Here is a 12,040-nt window from a genome sequence, read left to right as displayed (position 1 = left end):
GATTTTTCCATATCCCTCTATTTTATTTCTTTGTTTACTCAGACCCATCTACTCAAGTAATTATTTTCAGAATATAATGCACTGGAGTCAGACATTTTGTTTCTGTTCTTGGTGCTGGAGATCAAATATCTCACCAGTTTACCACTTCAAACCACAGGGATGCAAACTGAAGTCAGTTACACTGTGGGTCAGTGCAAGAGAGAGTTGAAACTGGTCCCATACCCATCTCAAGAGATTGTGAGCTGACAGTGCCCTATCACAGAACTGAACGTGCCAGATGTTTTGCAGTGGGTTTGCCATGGTCACAAAGCTCTCTCATGAGTTTTTACTCCTGCACTTCTTAATAGTGGTCAGTGTTAGTGGCATTTGTAATCCCCTTGATTTAGAGGTAAAAACACAGGTTTTTAGAATATGTATTGTGAATAGCCACTGTATGCAATGCATAACCTGCACCTGGAGCAGGGACTGGAACATTCAGCTCTTCTATTCCAGAAGCTGGACATGTAACATTGATGTCATTTCAGTCCAGAAAACAATGAGCACATCCCACATCCTGGGCAGTGAGTTGCCAGCAGCCATGTGGGATGGGAAGGTGACATGGGGTGCCTGGGCTGTGATCATGGGTGCTCATGCAGAAAGACTTGGCCAGCCAGTGTGTCACATGAAAGGTCTCAGGTGGGAGGCATTCAGCCCAAGGGCAGATGCTGATCTGATTGGGCTGACAAAAATGCTAAGATGTGAGGAAGCAAAGCAACCCTTGGGGATTTACAAGCAAGCCCACAGACACCTGGGAGCTCTCTGGGACCCTCTTTGGGCACCAACATTTTTGGGAGTCTCCAGACCCAATTACTAAGCCTGGCACCCAAAAGCAGTATTCATTACACAGCTCAATGCTTTGTAAGGACCAGCACAGCTTTTAATGTATTACTCCAGACTATAGGATCATATACAGTGCTGGAGGTAGCTCTTCTACAAAACAAGGGATTTACAGAGCCCCAGAAGCTGCTCAGTGCCAGATGTCCATTATCTCATCACATACGTATCCCGCACAATGATGCCAGCACTAATACTTCCCTTCATTACTCAGGGACATGCCTGGTACCACCAGTTTGCACCCACATAAATAACAACTTACCCAAGCATCTCCCCTGCACATGCTGGGAGAAGAGTGAAGGACATATGTCCCAGATGGAAATGCAACTGGGGGTTGTGCCCTTGGTGGCTTCCAGTTACATAATTTTATCTCAGTGTGACCTGAGTGGGAGTCCTCCACAATCTCTGTCATCCTGCTTTCATGCTTGCTTTTTTGTGAAAGCAGGGAGACTGGTAGTCAGGAGGATGGCAAAACTACTGCAAAGCAGCTGAGACTCCCAATATACGGTAAAAAAAAATTTTTTACCCTGTTAAGTTGTTCCAACTTGATGGAAGAGGAATGTTCACTTATTCTTGCTTCAAAGTGATGGAGATCTCTGACTTCAGTATAATAAACCCTGATTTACTCCCACACTGAATGAGTGGAAAATGCTGAAGTTAGATTTTGGATCATTGGTACAGGTATCAACTCTCCAGGCTTTGAGAACTCTCAACTTGAAATCATCTTTTAACTGCATATGAGGCCACCATGGAAAATTATGTGATCCAGATATTCTTCCAGCTCAACTAGAAGGAAAGATTAAGACCAGATATATTGACAGAATGGGGATGGAAAACTAGAGTGATGTCTGCCCACAGAGGGACAAACTCATAGCTCTCTCCCAAATTGTGGGTGGTCTATTGTGCATCACTCTAGTCAATGAGAACATTACACTTATGCATGCAAACCTAATTTGAAAAACCATTATTTAAACTGAACAATGAATGTATTGTAACCTCATCATTTGCACATACTGAGCCTCAGCCCTCCATTCTTCTCCAGTACATAGTAGCCTCTTCAAAATTCTGAAATTTGCTTTTAAAGAAGGAATTCTGTGGGCGTAAAGTTATTATAGAAGTACCCAGACCACTGATGACTTTTTTCATCCACACAGAGCATAAGGCAACCAGATGATTTATTTTTATTGGCACTGCAGCCAGATAAGCTTCCACTATTATGAAGGAGAGAAGTGTGGGTTGGCCCAGGCTGTCAGTCAGAGTGCGCCCAGCAGAAAGATTACAAAATCCAATTCAGTAATTACATCCTCCTCGAGGATGGATTGTGGGGGAAGGCCAGGATCTCTGCTTCTCTCATTGCACTCAGAAATATCCAGGAGTGCTACCAGTCAACAAAGTCACTGTTTGCTTTTGGTCTCTTGCTGATTTTTGTAAGTGTTGTGGCATGTTGTGGGACATCACAGCAATGCTGCAAACTGAATCAAAAATTTTTTTAAAAAACCTAGACACTGAAAAAATATAAGTCCTTTATAAAGGTGATATGACAGACTTCTCCCCTTCAGCTGTTGCTGTTGTGGCACTCAGTGCTATGGTCTGGTAACCACAGCAGTAGTGGATCAAGGGTTGGACTTGATGATCTCAGTGGTCCTTTCTAACCTGGTGGCTGATTCTATGATTCTATGCTCTCCTGGCTTCTTCAAAACAACATTTTGTGGCCACCTGGACTTTGGAATTCAGGGGAAAAACTTCTAATGTGTATCCCCACTCTTTGTATCCTCACTCTTGTTAGGTTGTGGCTTATTTATCCAGATCCTATCCTTTCCTTGAAATAGTCATTGATTATCATGTTCCTCTGAGATCTCAAGTGGGAAATTAATATTTTTTTGGATTAAAGATTGCTAGACTAATGTAGTAATTAAAAGACCATGGATATAAATGGATAAGCAGAGATGAACATTAAATGATATTAACAGCCCTGAAGAACTGTTCCATAGTTTTAAATTTCCATGTTGCTGGTCTGTGAGCACAGCTGCACTCACACTTCTTGGACAGCAGCATCATACTTTGCATCTCCTTCTGCTGAGGGGAAAACAAGGCAACTCTCCTTCAAGGACAGCAACAAAGACATCCCAAAGAAGAGAGAATCACAGTTCCACATACATTGAGTGTGTCTGAACGCATCCGCAGTGGGGAGTAGAGCTACTTGGACTTCTGTGACCTTAATAGGTTCCTCCCAAAATAAAGGGGTTTGTCACCACTTTTTAAAGTCATTTGTTGCAGGAAAATTTGGAAACAGGGGAGCATTGCCTGCTGCCAGCCTTGCTGTAGTCACCCACAGACAGGGATAAAGACACCATGGGTCACCTCTGGGTCAGGTGCTATATCCCAGGGGCTCAGCAAAGGTCTGACTTCAGCCAGCAGCTGGATGGTGCTTTCTGCTGCTGGCATAGAAGAGAAGGCCTCAGAGGGTAAGGTGCTTCTCACAATAAAATCTAATTGGAAATGGTAAAGACCTGAGGGATCCCTCAACCAGAAAACCAGATTCAGCTTACCTGAATGTCTGGTCATCCAGGCTGGAGTTAATGAAGAGCCTGGGAGAGCTGAGGAGAAACAGTGACGGAGTTACTTGTAGGAGTCTGTGAGGCTGGTTTGCTGCAGGGTCTGAGCCCTGCCACTGCCTTGCCTGCTGCCTCATGGCTCCTACTGCCCTCCACAGTGGCCTGGGTGAAAATATGACTCCTGATTGGCATGGCTGTAATCCTTGTAAACCTGCATCCCTGCCATGGAAAGTAGAAGAGAAGGTGGTTCAAAGCAGGTGGGGGCTCTGCCATGGGGATGTTGTGGCATTCAGAGGACACACAGAGGGACAGTGGGTGGTGAGAGAAGCTCCTCTCAGCAGACACTGGCTGTGGCCATGCTCCTACCTGTGGTTATTTCAGGGCCCCAGCATGCTTGGATTTGGACTTTTCTTCTGCCAAAGCATGACTGCCACCAAGCAAGGACCCCACCACTGCATCCTCCACCCCTCTCCTCTTTGACATCAAAATGTCTGTGGTGAGAAGGAACCTCTGGGGGTCATCTTGGGATTTAGGTCACCAGCCCTTATTGTATTTGGCCTTCTACTCGAGGATGAGATTATTCCCTTCAGCTACCAGAGGTTGAGAAAAAAAAAAAAAGGTATGACTCAGATCTGTTTTTATACCACTGCAGTTAGATTTTCTGTCCTGTGCAGGAGAAACAATGAAAGGTGAAATCCCTGTAGGGAAGGATTTGCAAAATTCTGTGGGAAATTGGTATTACAGATAATTGTTTCCTGCTGAGGAGGATCTAACAAAACTTTTCATAAAAAGCTGCTCTTTTCAGCAATATCCACTGCAGCCTACCTAGGCACAAAAGTGTTTCTCTAGCATAAATATGCTTCACTGCACATTTTCCTGCTGCACCTGAAATCTAGTACTGGTTAATTCCACCGGGATTTTCTTTAAAAGAAACACCATAGTGTAAATGATAAACCTGTTAAATTGCAAATGAGATGAAATGGTGGGTGCTTTGGCCTCTGGAGAATCGATACTTTGATTCTTCATGATAATTATTGAGACTTACCTCTTGAAAACATGTAGGGAAAATTTGTTGACTATCAGAACAAAATCTTCTCTCCTAAACAGGCTCATACTGCCAGAAGTCACCAACTTTGTTTCATAATATTTGGCTGAGGATAAAAAAGACACTTATTGGCATCTTCTTTTTTGTACCTAGTACCCAGTATTTTAGGAAGGGAGGTACCTGTTGAAGGTACCTCATTAAAATAAGCCAGTATTAATAAAATAGTAAATATGCATGTGATGTAACACTAGCTATTACCATTGTGTGGTAAAAAGCCATTAACACGGATATGCTTGTACACATCCAGAAAAATCCATGTTTTTCTTTAAGCCGAGACACCTTTGACTTAGCTCTAAGCCACTCTGAGCTGCATGAGTGTGAACAGTGGATGAGAGACCGGATCCTCAGACAAACTCTTCTCTTCCCTCTTCCATTGAACTTACCAACATAGACTGATGGCACTTGCTGGGACAGATACTGGTATTCACTGAATAAAGCTCTCTCACTCAGCTGCCTCTGACAGTTCTAAACTTGAAGCAACAGACTTTGACCTCAACAGAAGAAAACTTCTGCTTATAATTATCACAATCAGAAAAAAAACAAGAGTACTGTGGCTGTTTTATTAATAGAGTGCTTTGCTGCTCCCAGCCTTTGCAAGTTCTGTGTATCTGGTTCTCCAAAAATATTACTTCTTGGAGCCATTTCACATGGACTGTGAAGGACAAAGGCATTCCTGAAAGCTCACTTGCCAGCTCTGCTGCACTGCCAGCACCAGTAATTTGAGAAGGAATGATGGTCCCCCTGAAGTACGGATCGCAGCATGGCTGGAAGACAGGGTCCTGACAGATACACACATATGGACAGATCTACAGAAGAATCATTTTCTGCTCAACTGTTGCCCTTATCTTCCCTCTTCTGCTGCTCTGCAGTTTTCCTCTCAAGATGTGTGGGCAGAGAAGACACCAAATGTGATCTCTGAAATAATTTCCAAAGCATGCCTCTGCATTGGCCTCTCCTCTGCACTGTAGGAAGAGGAGACAGTGGCAGAAGGCTGGAGCAGGAAGGAGCTCAGATCTCACATTTTCCTTACATGTCTCAGTAATCGCTTGATGAAGAACTAGAGTGTTTTTGCAGAATAAAGGGGGTTTGATGGCATCTGGCTTAACATGATAAACCATGCTTGTGTTCCCAAATTTACTGACTACCAGCTCAGCTCATCTGTTAGATTGGTATAGTGGCTCCCTGACATCATCAGGAGTGAATGTGTTACATCGATTAAGCCTTTTACAGTCCAGCATGGACTTTGGGAGACTGCATTAACTAAAGGCTTAATGAGAAAAACAGCCTGTGTGTGTAGAGCCCTACCTGAGACATGTATTTGAAAAGTGCAAGTGTCTGTTACACGGACCCCTAACTACTTTATCAGATGAAAGGAGAAATCTGGCAAGGCTTAATGATCTCAGAGCAAGTAGTGTGAACATGGTTGGAAGATGTCTCTTGGATATCTCAAAAAGATTCTGAGGCTGCAGGAAGGGGGTGCTGCCATCCCAACAAACCGGTTCCCAGCAGGCATGCCCCAGCTTGTCACCTACCCAAAGATCCTCCTGGGATGTAATTAGCTTCTTCAGAAGCAGGGTGAGTAGGATGTATTAGAAGAACTGTGGTGTCCCTGTGAACCACTGGAGCTTGATAACCAGACTTCTGTAACTATTTTGAGTTCTGTCCTGAGGAAAGAGACATATGGACAGATATAGTCTACAAAGTAGAAGAGTTGATTAATGGAGGAATTTTATACCATGTTAGGAATGACTTTAAGTAGTTCCTGTATGACCTTAATTATGGGTCATGGTACAAGTGGCTTTAAGCCATGATCCACCCAGCTCCCACACATGTAGCAGTTGCCAGAGACCACCTGTTTCCACTGTCCTCTACCACGACATCAGCAGCAAGAGCAGGGGAAGAGGGAACATCTGTTTTCTGTGATGGATATGTTCATCTCTTCTATTCTGAACCCTTCTTAGGGAGTGGAAGAATGGGAATGCTATGAGGGGAAAACATAACCAAGCCATACTAGTGGCATTCCTCAGCAGCAGGAAGTCCCCCTTGTGCCATGCTCATCATGATTCTGGCTGTGAAGAGCCAGCCAGCACCACCCTCTCATGGCAGCTAAACCAAAAGGGAAAGGCAGCACTGGACACAAACTGACCAAGAGCAGCTGCAGTTGCTGGATTTGGAGCCCAGGAGCCCAGAGCCCCTAAGCAACCCTGAACACATCCACCTCATCTGCAGGGCTGGGTGGCAGAGAGGCAGGACGCAGGCTGTGGTGGCCAAGCCCATCTAAGATGGCAGGATCTAGAGTCATCCTCATTGCAGAAGTCCAGGTTTTTAAAGACGTTTCGAGGAAGGGGTGTACAAAAGCGGGAACCTAAGTCCTTAGGCAGCTGTGAATTGCTGTCTTGGATTTAGGCACCTAAGTGCTTTTTTGGACCTCCTCCCAAACACTTCATTGAGTGAGTGTTGCATTAAAAACAGCCCAGTGAGAGGATAAGCAGCAACAGAAATGCTCCAAGCTGCTCTTTTATTGCATCCTAGGATGTTAACAAATGATCACTGCAGAAACAGCTGTACTTGGTACGGTGTCACTGCCCCATGCTGTTTACTTCACCACATCTAGAGGGAAGGGAAACACCCCTCAGCAGAGTTTTCCTCACTGGCTTTATTGCAAAACCATCAGTCTAGTGCAATCCAGAAAACTAGCCAGGCTAGTGCCACTGGTGTTGAAATGGATTTACAGGTCCCACTACCTATGTGTCTGACCCTCTTAGGAAGAAAGGTGGCTTCTGGCCAGTGGAGGAGGCCAGCATCTTACAGTAGTATTGCTGTTTCTGTAATGATTGTTTGCTTCTTTCCTTAAATATGGAGTGGCCACTCGTAAGGACCTGAGCTATGCACTAAGCATCTCACTCTGCAGCTTCTCTTCTGAGATGTCTCAAGTACCTACACGGTTTGTGGTGCTGCTCACAACCACCAAGTTCATGTTGAATAGAAGGAGGACAGAAGTTTTTCTAGAAATTATAGGATTTAAAAGGTAAGTCTGTGTGTGTCATTTCTACCTTAGGAAAATGTACTCTGACTTTGGTGCATACATGGTCACAGGTGCACACTGCCTGCAGGGCACAACAAGAGGCAGAGCTGAAGTGAGAAGATTAATTTCTATTTTGACTTACTCCTTGGAGTGGGTGCAGCTCTGGTTCTCTGATGTCTGACTGACTATAAGTTGCACATGCAGGGGAAGGTTTAATGCACTTTCAAACAGCAATTTGGAGGCTGGCTGGCTCCTTTTCTCCCAGGGCCCTCCTGAGGGCAAAGTGCTTCGAACCAGCTTGAACTAAAGATCTTCTTGGTTCAAGTGTTTGTAACACTTGTGAGAAGAAGGGGGGTCTTGTGAGACTCCTCCAACTCCAGACCAGGCAGTGGGATGTGGGACCCCTAGATCAGGGACTTGCCTATGGGGATGATTGGTGTTTGGGCAGGGTTAGGGTGTTATTAAAGGGTGTGTGTGGTATTAATGTCTCACAGCACCCCGGTCTTGACATCCTGCCTCCTAATGAGAGCCTGCATAATGTTTTGGCACCTAAATATCAGGGGTAAAGCTTGAGCCAGTGACAAAAGGGTGTGATAAATAAAGGCTTCCGTGGTGGCTGTTTCATATCCAAAGCACAGAAAATATGGTCTAAGTCAAGGTGCAATTCCACTGATGAGTCTGAAAGCCCTCTAGTGAATCTGAAGGCTGTATGAATTGTACAGAAAGTGGCCTCAGACCAAAATAATCTTGTTAAATGCACACAGACACATTCTGATTAATCTGAATGAGGCTTTGCCTAAGAAAAACCTTCTACTATTTTAGTGCTTTGTTCTGTTTTCCCTCTGGTCCTGGATAGAAGGAAGGAAATGGAAGGATTCAGTTTGACAAGTATTTTGGTCTGAGCGCATGGAATTCCCTAACTTCCAAGCAACCAAGAGAGGTGATTCTGCCACTTTGCTCTGGTAGGACCTCACCTGGAGTACTGCCTACAGCTTTGGAACCCTCAATAGAGGAAAGACATGGATCTTATGAAGCAGGTCCAGACGAGGGCCACAAAAGTGAAGAGGCGGCTGGAACACCTCTCCTGTGAGGACAGGCTGTGGGAGATGGGATTGCTGGAGAAAAGAGGGCTCTGGGGAGACCTAACAGTGACCTTCCAGTATCTGAAGGGGACCTACAGGAAGGCTGGAGGTGGACTGTTTGCAAGAGTCTGTAGCAACAGGATGAGGGGGAATGGTTTTAAATTAGAAATGAGTAGATTTACATTGGAAATCAGGAAAAAGTTCTTTACCATGAGAGTAGTGGAAAAAAGCAACAGGTTGCCCAGGGAGGTAGTTGAGGCCTCATCCCTGGAGATACTCAAGGTGAGGCTTGATGAGCTCTGAGCAACCTGATCTCATAGAGGATGTCTCTGCTTACTGCAGAGCGAGAGGACTACATGACCTTTAGAGGTCCCTTCCAACCCAAATAATTCTATGATTCTATGATTGTATGTAATATCAGTATGAACTTCTATAACATTCCATTAGTGCTGCAAGCCTTTGCCAAATTGCTGTAATTTAAAAGATTATCAAGAAAAAACATGTTTTGGTTTAGATAGATTCTTAGCAAAAGGACTTACAAAAAAAGTGCCTCCTCTCTAGTCCCTTCAAAAGCAATTCCAGTGGAGAACAGGTAAGAAATGGGGATGACAGCAGTATCTGCAGAATTGCATCCCCTGCTGTAAAATAAGACCAAATAAGGGTTAAACTCAAGAGTGAAATACACACGCTCAAGGTAAATTTATTACTGTGGGTCTATATACCCACCCCCACTGGCTCCTCTAAACCTGTCCACCAGTGGGTGTGAGGGGGAAGGAAAGCAGCTTGGTGAGGATGAGTCTGTGCGATGAGGGTGCTCTGCACAGCTATACAGCTATATTATTCTTTTGGATTTCCACTTGAAGCAGAGGTGGGTCTGTATCACCCCCACAGATAACAGCACTCTCCCTGTGTGATTTCATAGCTTTAAGTCAGGCATTTGGAAAAGACTTTTCTATGAAGAATGGACTTGAGCCATACTCCTTTGACCCCTGGCCCATTTGAGATGGCTGTGACATGTCAGTGCTCTCTGATAACAGCCCTCCACACTGACTCTGCCTGCTCCCATGGCAGAGAGCTGCTCTGGGGTGGGTGCACGTCCTGGCCTCACACCAGAGCTCTGGGATCTGTGTAATCTCCAGTGTCAAGATGTGTTTGGATATGGAAAACCACAACACTCTGGTATATATCAGCTAGATAGCAGGAGAGTCCCCCCCGATCTGTGGAGGCAGATGCCTAGTGCTGGGTGTTGAGCTGCTGAGGGCTTGTCCCTGTGCAGGCTTTCTCCAGGCTCTTTAACCCTGGATGACAGTTACATCTTCTTTAAGAGATAAACATAGCTTTTCTAGCTGAAAAATTACAAGCCATCCTCACATTTTTTTTCCCTTCAAAAGTGAAGGACTGTAATTTCAGGTTTTTTGGGTGAGGCTTTTTGTGGGAATGCACTGGAATGAAGGGGTCTTGCAAACTCTTGTTGAACTTTTTGAGTAATCCCTATACAGACAAGTCTTTCTTCATGCTCTGCCCTTGCTACTGTGCTCAACTTTTCTTACAAAAAGTTGCAAACCACTTACTATAGATTACTTTCTCCCTTTGATGTCATAAAACCAGCTCGTGTAGATCTACATGTGGGAAGCAGTGTTTCAGAAAGGACAGTGCTGCCTTTTGAAACATAAGATTTAAAAATCAGCCTTACCACAGATGGAAGCTGAAACTGGTGAGTTTAACTTAAATAGCTATTACTGAACTCCTTATGGAACTAATAGGAACTAGGCCACAGGGCATTGATAAAAAAGAGCCTTTTTATTGTCTGCTGTGTTTTGTATTCAGATGCACCATTTCAGCCTCAACCTGTGCTCCCTGTGGCAGGGCTTGCTGCAAGGGCTCAGCACCAGTGGTAGCCAGAGCCACATAGCTCAGGGCACAGCAGCTCTCAGTTTTGCTCTGCTTATCTCCTGCCTCCCAAAGGCAAGCAGAAGGACTACCACAACCACTGGCCCACAGCTTAGAGCCATCAGTGAGATTTTCCATCCCACTGCATGCCCCTGCCTGGCCCTGCACAGCTCCCTCAGCAACTCCCTGCATTGCCAACTGGCAGTGACCAGGGATGGGGGAAGGGGATAACTTGCTCCAGAGTATTTTCCCAATAATTACAGTCCAACCAAACCTTTGAAGAGCACAACTCCCCCTCGCCCCCCAGAGCTTATTCCTTGATAGTTACTGCTGTAATTATAGGTTCTTTTGCCATTGGTATGTATTTTTGGTTGTTCCTTATAAATTTAAGGGCTTCAGTTATATCTTACAGCAGTAGTTTTCACAGCCTAACTTTATCAGTGGAAATAAATAAGAATCCTATTATTCGTACTGAATTTGCAATCTTCCAGTTTTGGTGTTTTTTTTTTTATACAAGTATGTTCAGGAATGGGAGGGCACCTTTCAAAATCACCTCTACTGTTTCTGTTTCACTTTACAAACCTTTATCACCCTGCCTGTTCTTGTGCATCTCCTCCCCCAGGTGCCCTACTATTTCAGACTCTATGACTCTGTCCTCCCAGATAAAGAGCTGCTCATAAAGACCTGCTCATCACACACTATGGCCTTGCCCATTAAATTATCTGTATTTCTAAGAATATGTTTGCAGCTGTTTTGAAGATGAAGTTGCTGGGGGGGTTTTTTGTTTTTTTGTGGTTTTTTTTTTTTAGGAGTGGTTTTGCAGTTAGTTTCATGAAAAAGGCAATGAGTTTTTAGCTAATGCCTGTGGACAACCTGAGTTTGCTCTCATCCTGCCTTCTGATTCCAACAAGTCAGCATCTGCTCTCACCACAGTAAATCTGGAGTCACAGTTGGATGGTGCTGAGCAACTGGGTGGATTCCACTGCTTGGCTACACCTACAATCAGTATTAGGCATGACCAGATGGGCTGCTGAGTGTTGGCTGGGAGATGCTGAGCACTCACAAGTAATGGTGAAGTGAGCATTCTCTGGAGGTCACTAATATCTTGTGTTAACACAGGAGACCCAACCAAGGTCTGCTTTGCTTTTATCTTACTTGAAGTGTTCCTTCCACCAACACTAGTCTGCACAATGATGTTAATGAGATCCATATCTCTTGCCCTTTATTTTTTTATTAGAGAAATCAAGTTAAAACCTTGTCTGTGCTTGGAAAAAGCCCCCTCTCTGTCTGCACACATCTCACCCACAACATCATCTCCCAGCATCTGCAAGGCTTCATTCCTTATCAAGAGAAGCTCATGTCACTAGCAGAAATGACAATATGGCCATCACAGCTTGAAGTCCATATGTACCATCAAGGAGATGGATGGGGCTGCAATAAGATCTGTATTGCACTGTTTATATACCATTGTATGCAAAGGATCAAATCTCAATTACTTTGTAAATTGAAG

This window comes from Calypte anna, chromosome 2 (genome assembly GCF_003957555.1).
Source record: "Calypte anna isolate BGI_N300 chromosome 2, bCalAnn1_v1.p, whole genome shotgun sequence".
NCBI classification, from domain to species: Eukaryota; Metazoa; Chordata; class Aves; order Apodiformes; family Trochilidae; genus Calypte; species Calypte anna.
The sequence above is the reverse complement of the archived record's forward strand: the minus strand, read 5'-3'. Positions refer to the sequence as shown.